This window comes from Phacochoerus africanus, chromosome 14 (genome assembly GCF_016906955.1).
Source record: "Phacochoerus africanus isolate WHEZ1 chromosome 14, ROS_Pafr_v1, whole genome shotgun sequence".
In the NCBI taxonomy this organism is placed as follows: Eukaryota; Metazoa; Chordata; class Mammalia; order Artiodactyla; family Suidae; genus Phacochoerus; species Phacochoerus africanus.
The window spans coordinates 37,983,593-38,002,883 of record NC_062557.1 but is presented as its reverse complement, the minus strand read 5'-3'; the positions used below and the strand labels follow the sequence as shown (position 1 = coordinate 38,002,883).

At 49.0% G+C, this 19,291-nt stretch overlaps 1 pseudogene; it reads left to right on the top strand.

The window, feature by feature from the left end:
• The first annotated feature begins 1,241 nt into the window (after positions 1-1,241).
• The window catches only part of LOC125113866 (ferritin light chain-like), a 31,710-nt pseudogene continuing 13,660 nt past the window's right edge, over positions 1,242-19,291 (top strand).

Below are 19,291 nucleotides of genomic sequence, written 5' to 3'. Positions count from 1 at the left end.
ACACACACCCCATCCGAGGCTGAGAAGGTGATCAGTTTCAGATGCTCACAGCCCCTTGCGATGAAGAGTCTGAGCTCATCCACGTGGAGAGAGGGGCAGACATGGACGTCCAGTGCCCCCAACAGGAATGCCCACAGCCCCTTCTGGTGTCACGTGGAAGACCAGCAGGCATGGGGAGAGATGTGGGGTTACATGTAGAGACATTCAGGGGGACCAGCAGACCTGAAGACAGACACAGACAAGGAGAGGAACGCTACCCTCAAGAAATACACATTTATTTGAGAACCAGCCAGGGACTGCTCTACACAGAACCACCAAACTAACTTCTGAGAGAGTCACAGAGACCCAGAAAGGTGCGGGCAGGGGAGTTCCCAGCGTGGCTCAGCAGAATCGAATCTGACTAGTATGCATGAGGGCACAGGTTCAATCCCTGGCCATGCTCAGTGGGTTAAAGGATTCAGCGTTACCGTGAGCTATGGGGTAGGGCGCAGACACAGCTCCGATCTGGTGTTGCTGTGGCTGCGGGGTAGGCCGGCGACTACACCTCTGATTCAACCCCTAGCCTGGGAACCTCCATCTGCTGGTGGTGCGGCCCTAAAAAGACAAAAAAAAAAAAAAAAAAAGAGCGAGAGCGAAAGAGAGAGGTGCGGGCAGATGCAGATATCCACACACTCATTCCACCAGAATGTATGAGGCACCTACTATGTGCAGGGGCAGGGCACTCTTTGTCCTCACAGAGGTCATGGTCTCGGGGAAGAGAGCAGCCATAGAAACAGCAATTACAATACAGTAAGCAAGAAACACAAAGATGAAAAGCAGCCCAGAGGAGCACAAAAAGCGAGCCAGAGAAAAAAGCACAAAGAGATATCCAGAGGTGCTGAGAAGGAGTGAAGGCACACAGAAGTGCTTAGAGAGCAGGGGAGAGGCAGCCAAAACTGTGCACACACACTCACGCACACACATCCACACCCCTGCTGTACACGAGTACAGAAGAGGTCCCTTCCCAGGGCATCCACAAATGTGCACACACACTCACGCATACACACCCACACCCCCACTGTACATGGGTACAGAGGAGGTCCCTTCTCAGGGCCCCCTCCCAGCAGACCCAAAGCTTCCTCCCCCGTGAGGATGTGGGCTTAGGCTTAGCTAAGCTGTCCCCTGCAGGCTCAGGGTGGGGAAGCCCCAGGTCCTTAGGAAGGTAAACAAGGTCTGCAGATGTGTGGGCAGATGATGGGGAGATGGCAGCTGCTGAGGCTGCTTCCTGTCCCCCAAATGCCCTGGGCACCCAGGCCAAGGCCCAGTCCCTGCAGATCCCTGGGGATGACTGTGTATGGTCAGCATCCCCCTGCCCTGCAGCAAGAGCCCTTCAGCTGGTGCAGAGTAAGGGTCGCTCCAGTTACCTAATCTGGAACCATGCAGTCCTGAGAGCTAACATTCTTTGGGTCTAACTTAAATCCCTCCAACTGCAGCTTAGGTCCAATCCCGTGGTAGAGTGCAGAAGCTCAAGGCCACAGAGCAGGTGTTTCTAGGACGCCTGCTTCATTCTGATCACCTGCTCAGGAGCCTGGCCCAATGGAAGTCACCTAAAATAGCACCCCTTCAGAGCGGCTCTGGATCCAGCTCCATCATACAAAGGAAAAGAGTTGGGATAGGGTCGGGATGGGGGGGACTTGCCCAAGATTTCACACAGGTGGATTTGGAAAGGGGTCCTGAGTCCTCAAAGCACACCCCTTAACCCCACAGCACACTGGTTCCTCCCAGAAGCCCTGGACGCATGGCCAACTTGAACGCAGGAGGACACAGTCCCCACACAGGGGACTGCAGAGGGTCGGGTGCAGTCTGGGAGGACATGAGCCCGCCCAGGCCAGGCCACACAACCCCGCCCAAGCCGGAGGAGCACCTAACAGCACAGGGTCAGACACCCACCCAACAGGTCACCCTGCCTCCTTGAGCCCAGCCCCATCATCTGAGTCCCCGGTCACCTACTTTCCTCAGAATCCTTCCTCACCCCATGTCTCCATCCGCTGAACAAACGTCTGCTGAGGGCCTTCCCACTGGGCTCAACACTGGGATGCGGCGGGGACATAAGCGACAAAACTCCCTTAAGGGGCTGATGAGCCGGGGAGGAAGCCGCGAGGGAGGCCGACGCGAAGCCAATAACCCTACAAAAGGTACCATCAGAGCAGAAGCGGCCGAAGTGCAGGGCTCACCTTCCGGGCGGCGTCGCCGCCTCCCGCTCCCAGTCCCCGGCCTCTGCACTCGGCCAGTCGACCCCTCAGCGCTCGCCTCTCGGACCCACGCCGCCCAGCCTGGGCATCCCCGACCCCGTGCGCCCAGCCCTTGAGACGCTCGGATTCCGCCGGGACCCGGCGGGTCTCTCCCAGCCGCCCCAGACTCTGACCCTGACCCTGACCCCGCGCGTCGGCGCCGCCGGACCCCCGCCCGTCCTCCCTGCTCCCCGCGGGCCGCTCAGCTCAGGGGCCTCCCGCGCGCGCGCCGGCCCTGCCGAGAACGCGCACGCGCTCGCCCGCTGCTCCGGGGGCGCGCACAGGTGGGCACGCGCGCTGCGCCTCCCAAGGCTGTGCCGGTCGCGGGGCCTGCCCCCCGCATGTTAAGCGCATGGCCCAGCCTTAGGTAGCAATTAAGGCTACTGGAGAAGAAAGAGAAGGGCCCACAGCCTGTTTATTTCCCTCCCTCCACGATCCTCATCTCTCTCTCTCTCACACACACACACACACACACACACACACACACACACACACACACACACACACACACACACACCCTCTAGCTGGAAGAAAAGAGGGAAAGAGTGAGAGAGTAAGGGGGGGGCGCGGGGAGGGGGCACTAAACCAAACCTCTGCAATTAGGAGAGCCGGCTGGGGCAAAAAGATATGTATTAAATGGATGTTGCTGCACAAAAACCCCAGGCTGACAACATCTCTGGCCTTGTAAGGGGGAAATGACGGTGCCTGGGTGTTTACATAGCCGAAATCAGGGGGAATTATGCTGTCATACTGACAACGGTAGGAGGACAATTTTAAAATTACACCGTTCAACACCTTTAATGATTTGTAACAGAAGAGGTGTGGCTACTCCTATTAAATGTGTTGCCAAATCAATAAAAGGGATAATTGGAGTTGTTAGAGCAAATTATAGCAGCGTCTCTTCTGTTGCTGTACAATGTTTCCTTGTAAACTGCTATTACAGGCAGCGCCGTATTTCTCTCTTATTTGGCCGCTTTGTAATGAGTTGGCATTTTGCAGCATAATAGTTCCACTTTCTTTTATGGAGCTCTCACTTTAACTTTTTCTCCTTTGTGCAGCCTATAATTTCCTCGCCCTCCCAGCCTCCCCGCCTGTTTTCAGAGGTGGCCGCGCTGCCTGTCAGCAGCCTCTGGGTGATAAACTATATTATTTCACATTATTTTCAGGCCTTTTCAATTGGCAGTCGGATGGGGTTGAGGGGTAGATGGGTCTGAGGGGATGGGGCTGTGGAAGGCGGGGAGAGAGGAGACAAGGCCAGGAGGAGAACTAAAAACCCACAGAAATTGAAAGGAAGGGGCATGGGCCAGAAGGCCGGCCTGGCTTCCGGGGAGGGGGGGGGGGGGGCTGGCCCTATAAACACAGGATTTGCCAGAGGCTTCTTGAGCTGAGAAGAAACTCTGGTGGCTTAGCTATAGGTGTGAGGGGCTGCGCCGAGCCCTGCCAGACCCCGGCTTCACCCGCAGCACCCCAGAACCTCAGCCTCTCCCTGCTCCTAAAAATAAGGTCAATAAACAGCTCAGGACTAAGGGGCTAGTGTTTCTCCCTGCCCCCCATGCCCCCTCCTTCTCTGCCTGGGCGGAAGCAGACGCTCAAAGCTCAGGCCAGGCCACAGGAGTGTAGAAGCTACAGCCCTTGGGACCCCCGGATGGATGGGCCATTCCCAGTGCAGACAACGCCCGAAGCCACAGGAAATTCTAAGGCAGAGGCACGGAGAAGACGACCATTTCAGGCCGATTTCTGGGGATGCATCAGGAGACCAGAAGCCTAGTTCCCAGCCTGAAAGTGGCCCCTCTCCCCTCCTCCCCACACAAGCCTCAGCCCCTGGCTGGAAAGGACAGTGTCCCTGGGCAGCTCAGGGCCAACCTTGCTGGGTGTATCATTCCGTTCCAGAGACAGCCATAAACATCCTATAGCCCAGAGAAACCTCATTGAGTCAGCCCCTGCGTTGGGCTGCAGGACAATCAATCCGAATTACTGAGAGGTCTCCATGAGAGACAATTGGAAACGAAACACCACTTTATTACTCCCACGGAGCTGCCATCCCTGGAACCCATCGGCTGCCAAGCAGCGCGGCAGCAGGACCCGCTCCGATGAGCAGATAAGACTTGATGGTGAGCAAATAAGATCCATTTGCAATGAGCAACATCAATTTGCTTGCCAACAATGAGCAAAGTCCTAATTCTCTTTGGTAGGTGCCTTGTGGCCTTTGGAGTATCTTCTTGTTTCCATCTTTTCTTTTTCAAGCTAACTTTTTTTCCCAAGAAGGCAAATGAAAGTCAACTTGCCGAGGTGCAACCAGAAGAAGTTTTAGGTTGTTAAGGCTTGAGTGAACGCCATTTAGCCTGTGACAGATTTCCAGGTACCTGTCACCAACTTTCCTAATTTGAGCAATAATCAGTCCCATAAAATTCCAGCAAAACGAAAGCGTGTGGACAGTCCCATAGCATCTGCTTTTAGCAGTAAGGTGACATTTTTCTTTATACTTGTCTGTCCTAACAATGCTTCAGTTCAACCCAGAGTTACCTATCCATCCAACCAATGTTAATGGTCTCTGCTGGCCCAGGCGCTGTGCTGAGTGTTGAGATCCATTAGTGAACAGAACAGACGCCATCACTGCCCTCCCGGAAGGCACTAGGAATACGATAATGAGCAAGACAGGTGCAAGGCTTGCTCATACGAAGCTTACACTCTAGCAGCAGAGACAGACATCAATCAAATAGTCACATCATATGAAATTACAGAATGTGATGAAGGTGAGGAAGGAGAAAGGCATGAGCTTCTTTCTTTTTTTTTTTTTTTTTGCCATTTCTAGGGCCACTCCCGCGGCATATGGAGGTTCCCAGGCTAGGGGTCCAACTGGAGCTGTAGCCGCCAGCCCATGCCACAGCCACAGCAACGCAGGATCCGAGCCACGTCTGTGACCTACACCACAGCTCACGGCAACGCTGAATCCCTAACCCAGTGAGCAAGGCTAGGGATCGAACCCGCCAGATCCCTAACCCACTGAGCAAGGCCAGGGATCAAACCCACAACCTCATGGTTCCTAGTCGGATTCGTTAACCACTGAGCCATGATGGGAACTCCATGAGCTTATTTCTAAAAGCCCAAAACTGGACACAACCCAAACTTCCAAAGGAGACCTCCAGTGGCTGGAATACCAGGGTCAAAACTGTCTCGATGAAGCTGGAGAGGTGGGCAGGGGTCCTGGGAAGGCAGGGACAGGTCAAAGAGTGGCCTTTGATCCAAAGGGCAAGAGGAAGCCACAGGTGGTTTTTAAGCAGGAAAGTAACATGATCCAACTTATGTGTTCGGAACACCAGCTGTTGCAGATGTACCAGACAGATGGGATGGGAGAGGCCCAAAGCAGGAACAGAAAGACTGGCTGGGAGCCCTTCCCGGTGGGCTGGGAGAGCATTAACACTGGTTTACAATAAACAAATGAAAGGATACTTGGTATTGTTAATCATCAAAGAAACGCCAAGTACCACCACCACGAGATGCTAATACACCCATCAGAAGGGCTAACACTTCCAAGGGTTTAATGAGGCTGTGAAGCAACTGGAACTCTCGCCCACTGCTCATGGGAGTGTAAATTAGTAAAACCACTTTGGAAAAAAATGGTACTATCTATTAAAATTGTATACACTATGACCCAGAATAAGGCCCCCCAAAAGAGACGAACTTTACAAGGAATCGCAGAAGGCTGGAAACAACTGAAATGTCCAACGATGGCAGAATGTGCCAATCAACCTTGGTACAGCCACACAGTGGAACATTATACAGCAACAAAAAAGAACAATCTACTGGGAGTTCCCATGGTGGCTCAGTGGTTAACGAATCCGACTGGGAACCATGAGGTTGTGGGTTTGATCCCTGGCCTTGCTCAGTGGGTTAAGGATCTGGCATTGCCATGAGCTGTGGTATAGGTCATAGATGCATGCGGCTCGGATCCCATGTTGCTGTAGCTCTGGCATAGACCGGCAGCTGCAGCTCAGATTAGAACCCTAGCCTGGAAACCTCCATATGCTGTGGGTACGGCCCTATAAAGACGAAAGAAAAGACAAAAAAAAAAAAAAGATCAATCTGCTAATACACATGGATGCATCTTGCGGCAGAAGGACATACTGTACGTTCCTGTTTATATGAAGTTCAAAAGCAGACAAAAGACATCTATTAGGACCTTGGTCGGGATAATTGTTATCTTTGGGAGGGATAGTGAACACGATGGAGGAGAAGGGAACCTGCAGTAAAGCTGGGAACGTTCCATATCTCCATCTGGATGGTGGTTACAAAGGGTGAAAATTCATCAGACTGTGCATTTGAGGTTTGCACATTTTGCCACATATGTTATACGTCAAAAAAAGCTTAAGGAAAAGAATCGAGAGTGGCTTGGACTAGGAAGGAGGCAGAGGCCATGGAAGAGATGTGGACAGGACAAAGAGATAATTAAAAGGTAAAATAATACCTATCTAGTTTGCCTTGCCAGAGTGCCTTGAGGGTTGAATGAAATCATGGACAGGAAAGGTTGTGAAAAGTCCAAATAAAACAAAAAGAATTCCAGGCTCAGAGCTAATTTGCTCTGAACAGCTCCCCAACACCCACCTCCCCACACTCTGGGGAAGAGCTTTTGCACATAAAAGTGTTTTCCTGAAATATGGGATTTCTGGCTTTACAGAAGGCATAGTTTCAGCCCGAAGACCCAGCACCAGCCTGGGGACCCACTAGGCTGGGAGACAGAAAGGGCTTCCTCGCAGTCAAGGGGCCACTTGCTTTCTAACTGCAGCATTACTGCTGGTGGCTGCCCCCAAGTCCCTCCTTATCCTAATTGCATTGAATCACACCATTTTCATGCGATAACAGGATTTCCACGGGTGACATGGGGTTGCAGCTAAGAACGGATGAGGCTGCTGCTGGTGAAATAGGATGACGTTTCCTTAGGGGAAGACACGGAGAGCTTTTTTCTTTTCTTCTTCTTTTTTTTTTTTTTTTTTTTACTGCCACACCCATGGCATTATGTAAGTTCCCAGGCTATGGGTTGAATCAGAGCTATAGCTGCTGGCTTAGCCACAGCCACAGCCACACAGGATCCTTAACCCACTGAGGGAGTCCAGAGATCAAACCCAGATCCTCATGGATACGAGTCTGGTTCTTAACCCACTAAGCCACAATGGGAACTCCCGGGGTATTTCTACCAGAAGAGGGCATCAAAGCTCAGAAAGGGGAAAGAGGTTGCCCAGCCCATGCTGGTAAGAGCTGAGCTGAAGCGTGTCCGCTACTGCTGTCCCTCCTCCCCCATAGCCCAGCCTCTGAAAGTATCAACCATGGCCAGAGTCAAAGTCATCGTCCTTGACAGGCATAGGCTCAGGCTCAAATGTAAAGGGTCACTGGTAAGTGCCCTCATTCAGCAGACTCCCCTCTTTTTGATCCCTGGGGTGGGGCATGGCTCACTCATCCTGAGATGAGCAGGGCCCAGGGAGTGCCCAGGACGAAGTGCTGCCCGGAAGGAGACAGTCCACCAGGGCACTAGTGATGTGGACATGAGCCACCACTCATATCTGCTCTGAAAGTTGTTTGGGTCAAGATCATTCCTGTCATGGTCAATGGTGTGGAATTGTGGATCTAAATCAAGTTCCTATCTGTGAGCATGATGGGTACAAAAAGACCCATCTTGGGAGTTCCCGTCGTGGCGCAGCGGAAACGAATCCAGCTAGGAACCATGAGGTTGCGGATTCGATCCCTGCCCTTGCTCAGTGGGTTAAGGGTCCAGCGTTGCCGTGAGCTGTGGTGTAGGTCACAGACGCGGCTCGGATCCCGTGTTGCTGTGGCTCTGGCCTAGGCTGGCAGCTACAGCTCTGAAGACCCCTAGCCTGGGAACCTCCATATGCTGCAGGTGCAGCCCTAAAAGGATCAAAGACCAAAAAAAAAAAAAAAAAAGACCCATCTTCAGGTGAGACCTGGTGTGCCTGCCAGAGAGCCTCTAGTGCACCTGTACACACAGGTGGGGAGACCCTCCAAGTGGAAAGAACACTAGCCGATCTTCTTAGCTTTAGTCTTAGGATGTCTTCCCCTCTCTGGGTTCCAAAGCCTGAGGATCTCCCTGCCTTTGGCGAGTGATTGGAAATTCTAGGCTTCCTTCTGCGTGCCCAGGGGATAGTGCAGCCTTGGAATGCATTTCTCCAGCCCAGAGGAATGCCCAGCTTAGGACAGCGAATAAAATCTCAGTGCAGGAGATTTCTGATGGCGCAGCAGATTGAGAATATGACATTTTCACTGCTGTGGCTTGGGGTTGCAGCCGTGGCACGGGTTTGATCTTTGGCCCCAGAACTTTTGTGTGTCACCGGCACAGCCAAAAAAAAAAAAAAAAAAAAGTCTCAGTCCAAAGACTCAACGTGGAAGGTAAAACTTTTATTTTTCTCTAGTGCTATTATTATTATTTGCTTTTTTAGGAACGCATCTGCCGCATATGGAAGCTCCCAGGCTAGGGGCCGAATTGGAGCTGCTGCTGCCATCCTACACCACAGCCACAGCAAAGCAGGATCTGAGCCTCGACTGCAACCTACACCACAGCTCACAGCCATGCTGGACCTTAACCCACTGAGCAAGGCCAGGGATCAAACCACATCCTCATGGAAACTAGTCAGAATCTTAAGCCTCTGAGCCACAATGGGAACTCCTTCTTTAATGCAATTTAGTTTCCATTCTGAGTCTTCATTCCACTGGGCAGTGGGAAAATTATTCAGTCTCAGGCATTTCTGGATTTTCTTCAGCTCTCGCCCTTTCCCTCGACTTATTGGTAAGTTACAGGGGTTTATGTAGTCCTGAGGCCAAGGGGGTACCCTATACAATCCACCTTGCTATCTGTTCACCCTCCAAGAGGACCCTCTTTGTGGCCCCACTTGCACCTTCAGTTCTACGCTCTTCTGGGCCAGGATGGAGGGCATGTTGGTGACTCTGTTCCTCTTATCCTGGGCACAGGATTCCCCATGAAGCTATAGAGAGATGTAGGCTTCTGGCGTCACCTCTCAGCCATGCCTTCTCTAGGGCCTCCTCTGAGGTCCAGCAAAGCCTAAACTCTCTGCCTGAGACAGTGTCCATTCCCCCAAGGATCTGAAGTTTGGAAGCCCTAAGCCAAAAAGAATTCACGGTGTCCACTCTCCACACAACACAGAAGTGATTTTTTTTTTTTTGGTCTTTTGTCCTTTTAGGGCCACACCCACGGCATATGGAGGTTCCCAGGCTAGGGATCTAATCGGAGCTGCTGCTGCCAGCCTACACCACAGCCACAGCAACGCCAGATCCTTAACCCCCTGAGGGAGGCCAGGGATCAAACCCACAACCTCATGGTTCCTAGTCGGATTCGTTAAACACTGAGCCACGATGGGAACACCCAGAAATGATATTTATGAAATACCTTTATTCAATGTTTATTACACACCTAGAATAGGCCAAGTACAATGCTGCTGGAGTTTGAAAAAAAGAAAAAAGAAAAAAAAAAGACCCAACGTGCTAAATAGGAGACTATGGTGTAAAGGAAAATTCAAACTCTGGCTTCGTACTGCCTGGGTTCTTTCTAATCACGGCTCTGTCACTCTGGCTCTGCGACGTCACGCACGGTCCGTAACCTCTCTCTACCTTCCATATCCTCATCCATTAAATGGACTCAGCACATGGTTTATTGCAACAATATTTACATTTTTTAAAGGTCCTAGCACAGTGCTTGGCACACAGTAGATGCCTAATAAGTGTAGTCATTATGCAGAGGAAGCTGGGAGAGCTCAGAGAAATAGGTGGGTGTCAGGTGACAAGGAGCAGCAAGAAAGCATTAAAGTTTTTTTTTTTTTTTTAACTTAAGAAATGTACTTAGGAGCTCCCGTAATGCTGCAGTGGAAACGAATCCAACTAGGAACCATGAGGTTATGGGTTCGATCCCTGGCCTCACTCAGTGGGTTAAGGATCCAGCGTTGCTGTGAGCTGTGGTGTCGTTTGCAGACATGGCTCAGATCTGGAGATGCTGTGGCTGTGGTGTAGGCCGGCAGCAGCAGCTCCAATTAGCCCCCTAGCCTGGGAACTTCCACATGCTGTGGGTGTGGCCCTAAAAAAACAAAAGACAAAAAAAAAAAGAAAAGAAAAGAAATGGGAGTTTCTGTCGTGGCTCAGTGGTTAACGGATCCAACTAGGAACCATGAGGTTTCAGGTTTGATCCCTGACTTCGCTCAGTGGGTTAAGGATCCAGTGTTGCCATGAGCTGTGGTGTAGGTTGCAGACGTGGCTCAGATCCCACATTGCTGTGGCTCTGGTGCAGGCCAGCAGCTACAGCTCCAATTAGACCCCTAGCTTGGGAATCTCCATAAGCCACGGGTGCAGTCCTAAAAGGACAAAAGTTTAAAAAAAAAAAAAAAAAAAAGGAAAAGAAAAAAAAAATGTACTTAAGCTTAGAGGAAAATGAAAACAACCTATCATGTCCCAACACCTGCAATTAACACTATTAGAATCTTGGTGCATCTCAGCATCTTGATCCAGACTGTTTTTTCCTAAAATAAAATGACCCTATTGTTTTTGCAAGCATTATCCATAGTTGTTATAAAAATCCAAACCGGGACTAAAAATTCCAAGCTGAGAGCAAACAAATTCACCCCAAATCCCACCACTTGGGTCACTGATGGATTTTAAGGCTGTGGGGCATGGGGGTGGTGATGGAGTCTGTATATGAGAAAGATCAGAGCCTGCCGAGCAGAGGAGAGGCTGGAGGTAAACCAGAGAAGAGGCAGGAAACGATAAGGACCCACCCTAAAGTGGTAGCTGTGGGAAAGAAGAGGATAGACTGGATTTGGCTGGACAGCTGGGGCACAGCCTCCAGTAGGCATTCTAAACCCTTTCCCTGCTTCCAGCTAAGTCCCTAAAAAGCCACATAGCTGGACCACGTTAGATTACCTCCTGCAGGATCGCCTTCACTGAGTCTGAGCTTTCACACTGTGCCCTCGGCTTTTATTGAGGGCACAGACACAGCCGCAGGAAGATCAGGGCTGCACCTGCTATAAATCTGCGATGGAAGCCTTTGTCCATATCCTCTCCCAGTCCCCGAGCAACGCCTCGGGTGCTGACTGCCCGTTTGAATGGAGTACCAGGGAACAGTTTGTTTCTCTTGGAGAAAAAAGGAGCATACCTTTTCCTCCTGAGGTAGTGAAAATGAGGTAGTCCAATATGTTTCCCTTTTTACCCTGGTTGCCCAAGAAACGGGGAGCCTAATTTCATGTTACATCAGCTCTATGCCTAGACGACTTTACCTCTTTGTTGCTTTTCCATTAAAATTTCAACAACTTTGTTGCAAATGTATCTTTTTTTTTTTTTTTTTGCCTTCTCTAGGGCCTAAGTACTGTTCAGGAGACATTGACACAGGGGAGGGAAGAAACAAAAATATGGATGGGTAGGTGTGAGAGTGTGTGTGTGTGTGCACGTGTGTGCACATGCATGCGTTTGGTCCCCTATTTTTTTTTTTTTTTTTGCCTTTTAGGGCCACACCCACAGCATATGGAGGTTCCCAGGCTGGGGTCGAATTGGAGCTACAGCTGCCGGCCTACACCACAGCCACAGCAGCATGGGATCTGAGCCACGTCTGCAACCTATGCCACATCTCATGGCAACACTGAGTGAGGCTAAGGATCCAACCTGCGTCCTCATGGATAGTAGCTAGATTTGTTTACTGCACCACAACGGGAACTCCCCCCACCCCAACTATCCTTGGCAACAACTACCCTTTGCCTCTAAAATTCCTACCCATCGTGTGAAAGGCAAGTCATCCCTGGACCCTCCCAGCCCACGATTAGAATCCTAACCCATTGCATGTATGTAATACTTTACAAACATGTTGCCTCTCATTCATTTTTTCCAACGACTCTGTGAATTGTGTGGTATTAGCATTGTCTGTATTTCACAGATGAAAATAATTGGGGCTCTGGAGCTGTGCAGTCCCCTGTGGTTAGTTCATATATCACTACGAAACACTTGACATTTGGCTGGTCCGAATTGAGATGTGCTCTCGGTGCAAAATACACAACAGATCCCAAAGATGGTACCCAAAAATCTAAAATATCTCATTAATAATTTTTATGTTGCTCACATACTGAAAGGATAATATTTCAATTATACTGAAATAAACAAAATATACTCTCAATTCATTTCGCTGTTTCTTTTTACTTTTAAAATGTGGCTGCTAGGAAATTCAAACTTCAACATATGGTGCTTCTCTAGACCAGGGGGTCAGTCAACATTTTCTGTAAAACATTTCAGTAAAACCAGATAGTAAATACTTTAGACTTTGTGGGCCACGTGGTCTCTGTCGCAACTACTGGGTCATTGTAATACACAAGCAGCCACAGATGAGAGTTCCTGTTGTGGCTCAGTGGTAACAAAACCAACAAGTATCCATGAGGACTTGGGTTCAATCCCTGGCCCTGCTCAGTAGGTTAAGGATCTGGAGTGGCCGAGAGCTGTGGCGTAGGTTAAAGACATGGCTCAGATCTGGCGTGGCTGTGGCTGTGGTGCAGGCTCACAGCTGCAGCTCCAATTCCACCCCCTAGCCTGGGAACCTCCATATGCTGCACATGTGGACCTAAAAAGACAAAAAAAAAAAAAAAACAGCCACGGATGATAGTCAATAAATGGACGTGACTGGGTGACAATCATTCTATATACGAAAATGGTCAGCAGGCTGAATAATAACTTGCTGACTCTTACCAGAGTGAAAAGAAGCAACACAGTGTGAGAGCACAGGACAGGGAATAAGAGAGGTTTGAATCCTGGCTCTCCCTCTGCCCACTGTGTAATTGTGGGTGGGCTACTTAACCACTCTGAGCCTCAGTTTCTTTGTCCAAAAAATGGGGATAACCAGTCCAAGAGAAAATGCAGTTTCCACTGTGGCTCAACAGGATCAGCAGCTTCTCTGGAGCACTAGGACCCAGGTTCCATCCTAGGCCTGGCACAATGGATTAAGGATCTGGCATTGCCACAGCTGTGGCATAGGTCCAAACCATGGCTCAGATCTGCCCTGGCCTGAGAACTCCAGATGCCACAATAGGGCAAGAGAAGAGAAGAGAGAAAGAAAGAGATGGAGAAAGAAAGAAAAAGGGCAAAGAACATAGACAAATAATTCATAAACTAAAAATGGCTGAGCGCTATAGAAAATGTTTTATTTCACTGCAAGAGACTATGAAGATTAAGACAATAAGGAGATATATTTACCTTCCAATCGAAAAGGTTACTTATTTATTTATTTATGTCTTTTTAGGGCCACCCTCTCAGCATATGGAGGTTCCCAGGCTAGGGGTCAAATCAGAGCTGTAGCTGCCAACCTGTGCCACAGCCACAGCAATGTGGGATCAGAGCCATGTCTGTGACCTACACCACAGCGCACAGCAATACCTGACTGATCCCTTAACCCACTGAGCAAGGCTAGGGATCGAACCTGCGTCCTCATGGATACCAGTCAGGTTCATTAACCACTGAGCCACGGATGGGAACTCCTCAAAAAGGTTTTTTCAGTTATAAAGTATTCACTTAAATGTGGGCCTCCTACCCGGTTAATGGAGATGTAAATCCATACAACCCTTCTGGAAAACAACTCGGCAACATGGATCCAAAATCTTGAAACATTTATACCTTTTGACCCTGTTCATTCCACTTTAAAGTATCTATCCTAAGGAAATAATGAACGAGGTGGACTGAGATTTATGTACAAAGATGTTCACTATAGCATTATTTATAAGAGTGAAAAAAAAACGGGCCGCAATCGATACATTCGGCAATTAGAATAATGGCAGATAAATGTTGACTTATCAATTTGATCAATACCAAGCAAACATAAAAATTATGTTTAAGATATTTAAGAGCACAGGAAAGTGTGCCCTTTATAATGTCAAGTGGGAAAGGAAGCACAAAACTGCATATACCACGCTATGCTAAGAGTAGGGGTAGGAAGCATATCGCATTGCATTCACATTGAAATAAAGTGCAAAAATACACAGAAATGCTGCCAAGTGTTATCTTAGGGCAGAGGGACTATGAGTGGGATCTATTTTCTTTCTTTGCTATTGTCTATGTTGTCTAATGTTCTTCATTTAGAATGCATTACTTTTTTTTTTGGCTGCACCCACGGCATATGGAAGTTCCCAGGCCAGGGATCAAACCTGAGCCACAGCAGTGTCAACACCAGATCCTTAACCCACTGCACCACAAGGGAACTCCCTAGAATGTATTACCTTTATACTCAGAAAATTAATATTATAAGCACCTTAAGCCCTGAATTCAATCAAAAATTGGGAAAAATGTACACATAGGTGAGATGTGAAAGGGGCAAAAAAGAAAAAAATAGCAAATAAATAAAAAGCTCCCCATTCTCGGCAGTAATCAGTGAAATTAAAACAACAGAGTTTTGTTTTTTTTTTTTCATACATCAGCTTAGCAAAGATGGAAAAAGATTTAGGTGTTAATGGCAAGTATATAAGGTGATGAGGGTCTCTCATATACTTTGGAGGAAGCATACAGCCTTTTTGGAGGATAGTTTGGCAATAGCCATAAAAATGTTGGAGTCCCCTTGTGGCACAGAGAGGTAAGGATCTGGTGGTGTCACTGCAGCAGTTCAGGTCACTGCTGTGTTGTGGGTTCATTTCCTGGCCCAGAAAATTCTACATGCTTCAGGCATGGCCAAAACAAAAAAACAAAACAAACAAACAGCAACAATAATGAAAAAACCACCCAAAAATGTTAAAGGCACATTCTGTTCTGTTCAGCAATTTCACTTCTAAGTATTGTGCACATGTGCACAAAAGGCCTATATTAGAATGTTTGGGGACGGGGTTCCCATCGTGGCACAGTGGAAATGAATCTGACTAGTATCTATGAGGATATGGGTTCAATCCCTGGCCTCACTCAGTGGGTCGGCGATCCAGCATGGCCATGAGCTCTGGTGTAGGTCACAGATGTGGCTCAGATCCTACATTGGTGTGGCTGTGGTGTAGGCCTGTAGCTGTAGCTCTGATTTGACTCCTAGCCTGGGAACCTCCATATGTCTCGGGTGCAGCCCTAAAAAGGAAAAAAAAAAAGTTCAGGGCAGCATTGCTCATTGCATTCAATATCAAAAAATTGGAAACAACCCACATTATCCATCAACAGGAGAATTAGTGAACCTGTCCCATGGAATATTAGGTAGAAATTTAAAAAAAAATGAAATAGATCTACATATGCCAGCATCAAATGAGAAAAAAGAAAAGCAAACTACAGGAGTTCCCGTCGTGGCGAAGTGGTTAACGAATCCGACTAGGAACCATGAGGTTGCGGGTTCGGTCCCTGCCCTTGCTCAGCGGGTTAACGATCCGGCGTTGCTGTGAGCTGTGGTGTAGGTTGCAGACGCGGCTCGGATCCCATGTTGCTGTGGCTCTGGCGTAGGCCGGTGGCTATAGCTCCGATTCAACCCCTAGCCTAGGAACCTCCATATGCCGTGGGAGCGGCCCAAGAAATAGCAACAACAACAAAAGACAAAAAAAAAAAAAGAAAGAAAAGCAAACTACAGAACAATACAACCGAACGATCATATTCAGGAGAAAAAATTCATTTCTACATATATGAAAAATATATATGAAAATTCTACCTCCTATCTCTAGGAAGGGGTGGGACACTGGGAGGTAGAGTGTGACCAGGGTACAGGCAGGCAACAGGGTGGGGTGGGGGGCGTCTTCCTTGGTGTCTATAAGTTCCTCTCTCATCATTAAGAGCTTTGGGTCAATAGGTCCAGCTCTGGAGATGGACGCCCTGGGCTGAAATCCGGGCTCCGCCACTTACTGTATGACTTTGGGCGAGTTGCTTAACCTCCTTAAAACCGTGGTTCTTCATCTATGAAATAGGGATAACACGGTGCCCAGGTCATGAAGCTGTGGAGGAAATGCAACAAAGCAATGTAGTCAAAGCACCTAACACAGGGCCTGGCCCTCAAATGTTAGCTATGCTCCCTAGAACCATTATGATCAGAAACATAGCCTTTAAAATACTTTCATTAAATACTTGCACCAAGATAGAAATGTTAAAAGTGCCAACCAACTTATACATCCCTAAACGAGAGTAAGGATCCCAGACTGGGGAGGGAGCTGTGACAAAGTAGGTACCTGGCACGGAGCAGGTTCTAAGCTTTAAGTGCTGCACCTCTGGAGTCGGCCTGTCTCGGCATCTTCCAGAATCTTCCACTTGCTAGTTGTACAATTTCTCTGCACCTAATTTCTCTGCATCTCATTTCTCTGCATCTCAGTTTCCTCATCTACAGACCAGTGGGTAATAACAGTACAAATCTCATGAGGTTATGAGGATAAAATGAATATATATGGGCTAAGGTTCTTGGCAAAGCACCTGGCACAGGGTAGGCATCAGCTATTCGGGTTGTTGCTCCTGGCGGTATTGTTAGCAGCACTGTCCTCGTAGACGCGCCACAAGCCACCGCTGCTACTACATGTCTCATCTCCCCCAAGTGGCCTCCAGACTCCTCCAGGGCAATGACAACCTCTCATTCCTGCGAGCCCCCCACCAGCAAAAGGCAGAGAGCGGCACTTATATATTTGCAAGATCACTATCACTGTTTTGGTTTGATGTATCATTTCACAAACAGAGCAAGAGGGCGCCCGAGGGAATGAGCAGAACACAGGCTTGGAGTAGGGTGCCTTGAATCCCAATCCTTGTACTTAGACCACCTGGGGGACCTCAGGGTAGCGTGTTACTGACTTTGTCTCCCTGATCCTCAGGCTCCTCACTGGGCTCAGTATTGTATGGCTGAAAAATAAGGAGAAAAATAAGGCTGTCATGCACGTGACCGGTCCCAGCCCCTTGGCGCCTCACGGCTACTCTTGAGGCTGGCTCCGTAGGGATGAAAAAGGCAAGTGGGTACTAAGCCAGCTTGGATGTTTGGATCATAATTAGACATCGCCACACGTCTACTCGTAGTATGTCACAACACGGACCAAGCACCTAGCAGGAAATAGCCACTTACAAGGCAGAATTTGCAAAGCTGTGGAGGGGTAGTCACTTCATGGAAGTTGGGTTGTAGAAAACCCAGGTGGGTAAGAGAGGGTGGAAGCTACATAATAATCAAAATGACAACAACAGCAATAGTGTCTGTGCCAGGCACTGAGCTAAGCACCTTATAGCTATTAACTTCTTTGTTCTTTTTTTTTTTTTTTTTTTTTTTCAGGGCTGCACCTGACCTGCAGCATATGGAGTTTCCCAGGCTAGGGGTCGAATTGGAGCTACAGTTGCTGGCCTACACCACAACCACAGCAATGCCAGATCTGAGCTGTGTCTGCGACCTATATACCACAGCTCACGGCAATGCCAGATCCTTAACCCACTGAGTGAGGCCAGGCCTCGAACCCACAACCTCATGATTCCTAGTCGGATTTGTTTCTGCTACGCCACAATGGGAACTCCAAATTCTTTTTCTTTTTCCTTTTCTTTTTTTTTTTTTTTTTTTTGTCTTTCTGCCATTTCTTGGGCTGCTCTCGTGGCATATGGAGGTTCCCAGGCTAGGGGTCCATCCGGAGCTGTAGTCACTGGCCTACGCCAGAGCCACAGCAATGCTGGATCCGAGCCATGTCTGCAACCTACACCACAGTTCACGGCAATGCCAGATCCTTAACCCACTGAGCAAGGCCAGGGATCGAACCCGCAATCTCATGGTTCCTAGTCGGATTCATTAACCACTGCACCACAGCGGGAACTCCGGAACTCCAAATTCTTTACAACATTCTTAAAAGGTTTCACTCCCATTGTAATTATCCCCAACTTAGAGATGGGGAAAATGAGTCTGCAAGCAGTGAACAAACTCAGGAAGCGGCAGAGCAAGAAATCTGTTTCTAGGACTCAAACCCGGAACTTGTCCCCTTCAAGGGAATAAGGCATTTGCACATACACATGCACACTCCTCAGTGCCACCTAACCTATGGACAAGGATGGGTGGGTCTGCAGGGCCTCAGAAGCATCCACCCTCACTTTGTCTTCTTTGGTGGAGGAAAGTGGCATCACACAGCATATCAAGGCAGAGCTGAGGCCCTGAGCCCCAGTGTCTGGGCCCCTGGTTCAGCAGAAGCAGCCCTTGTCCTGACTCAACACAAAAATGTGTCTACACCATTTTTTTGGGGGGCTTTTTGGGGCTGCACATGCAGCATATGGAGGTTCTCAGGCTAGGGGTTGAATTAGAGCTGCAGCTGCCAGCCTACACCACACCGCAGCCACAGCAACACAAGATCTGAGTTGTGTCTGCAAACTACACCACAGCTCGTGGCAACGCTGGATCCTTAACCCACTGAGTGAGGTCAAGGATCACACCCTCATCCTCAAAGTTCCCGTCGTGGCACAGCAGAAACGAATCCGACTAGGAACCAGGAGGTTGTGGGTTCGATCCCTGGCCTCATTCAGTGGGTTAAGGATTCGGCGTTGCCGTGAGCTGTGCTGTAGGTCACAGACATGGCTCGAATCTGGCATTGCTGTGGCTCTGGCGTAAGCTGGCAGCTGTAGCTCTGATTCAACCCCTAGCCTGGGAACCTCCATATGCTGCTGCTGCTGCTGCTGGTCCGGCCCTAAAAAGACAAAAGACCAAAAAAAAAAAACCTCATCCTCATGGATGCTAGTCAGGTTCATTGCCACTGAGCCGCAACAGGATCTCCTACACCAATTTTTTTGTCTAAACTTTTCTGAATGATTAAACATTTTTAGAGTAAACATATATACACAAAAACAAAAATAAGTCTCCAGAAGGTTGGGGAGGCAGGAATCTGGTGTTCAGCATCACTAGTAAAAGCAGGGAAAACCCAGCTGTGCTGCCCTCTTGGGGCCGGCAGATGGCGGGGAAGGGGCAGGAGGCCAGGGACAAAAGTTCCGATTTGGTCTAAGCAGCAACCTTCACCCTCCCAAGATCTGGAGCATACAAAGGTCCAAGGAGCACCTTGGCATTGGGTACCCTGGGCCACCCTACACCCCAGCAGTGGTGG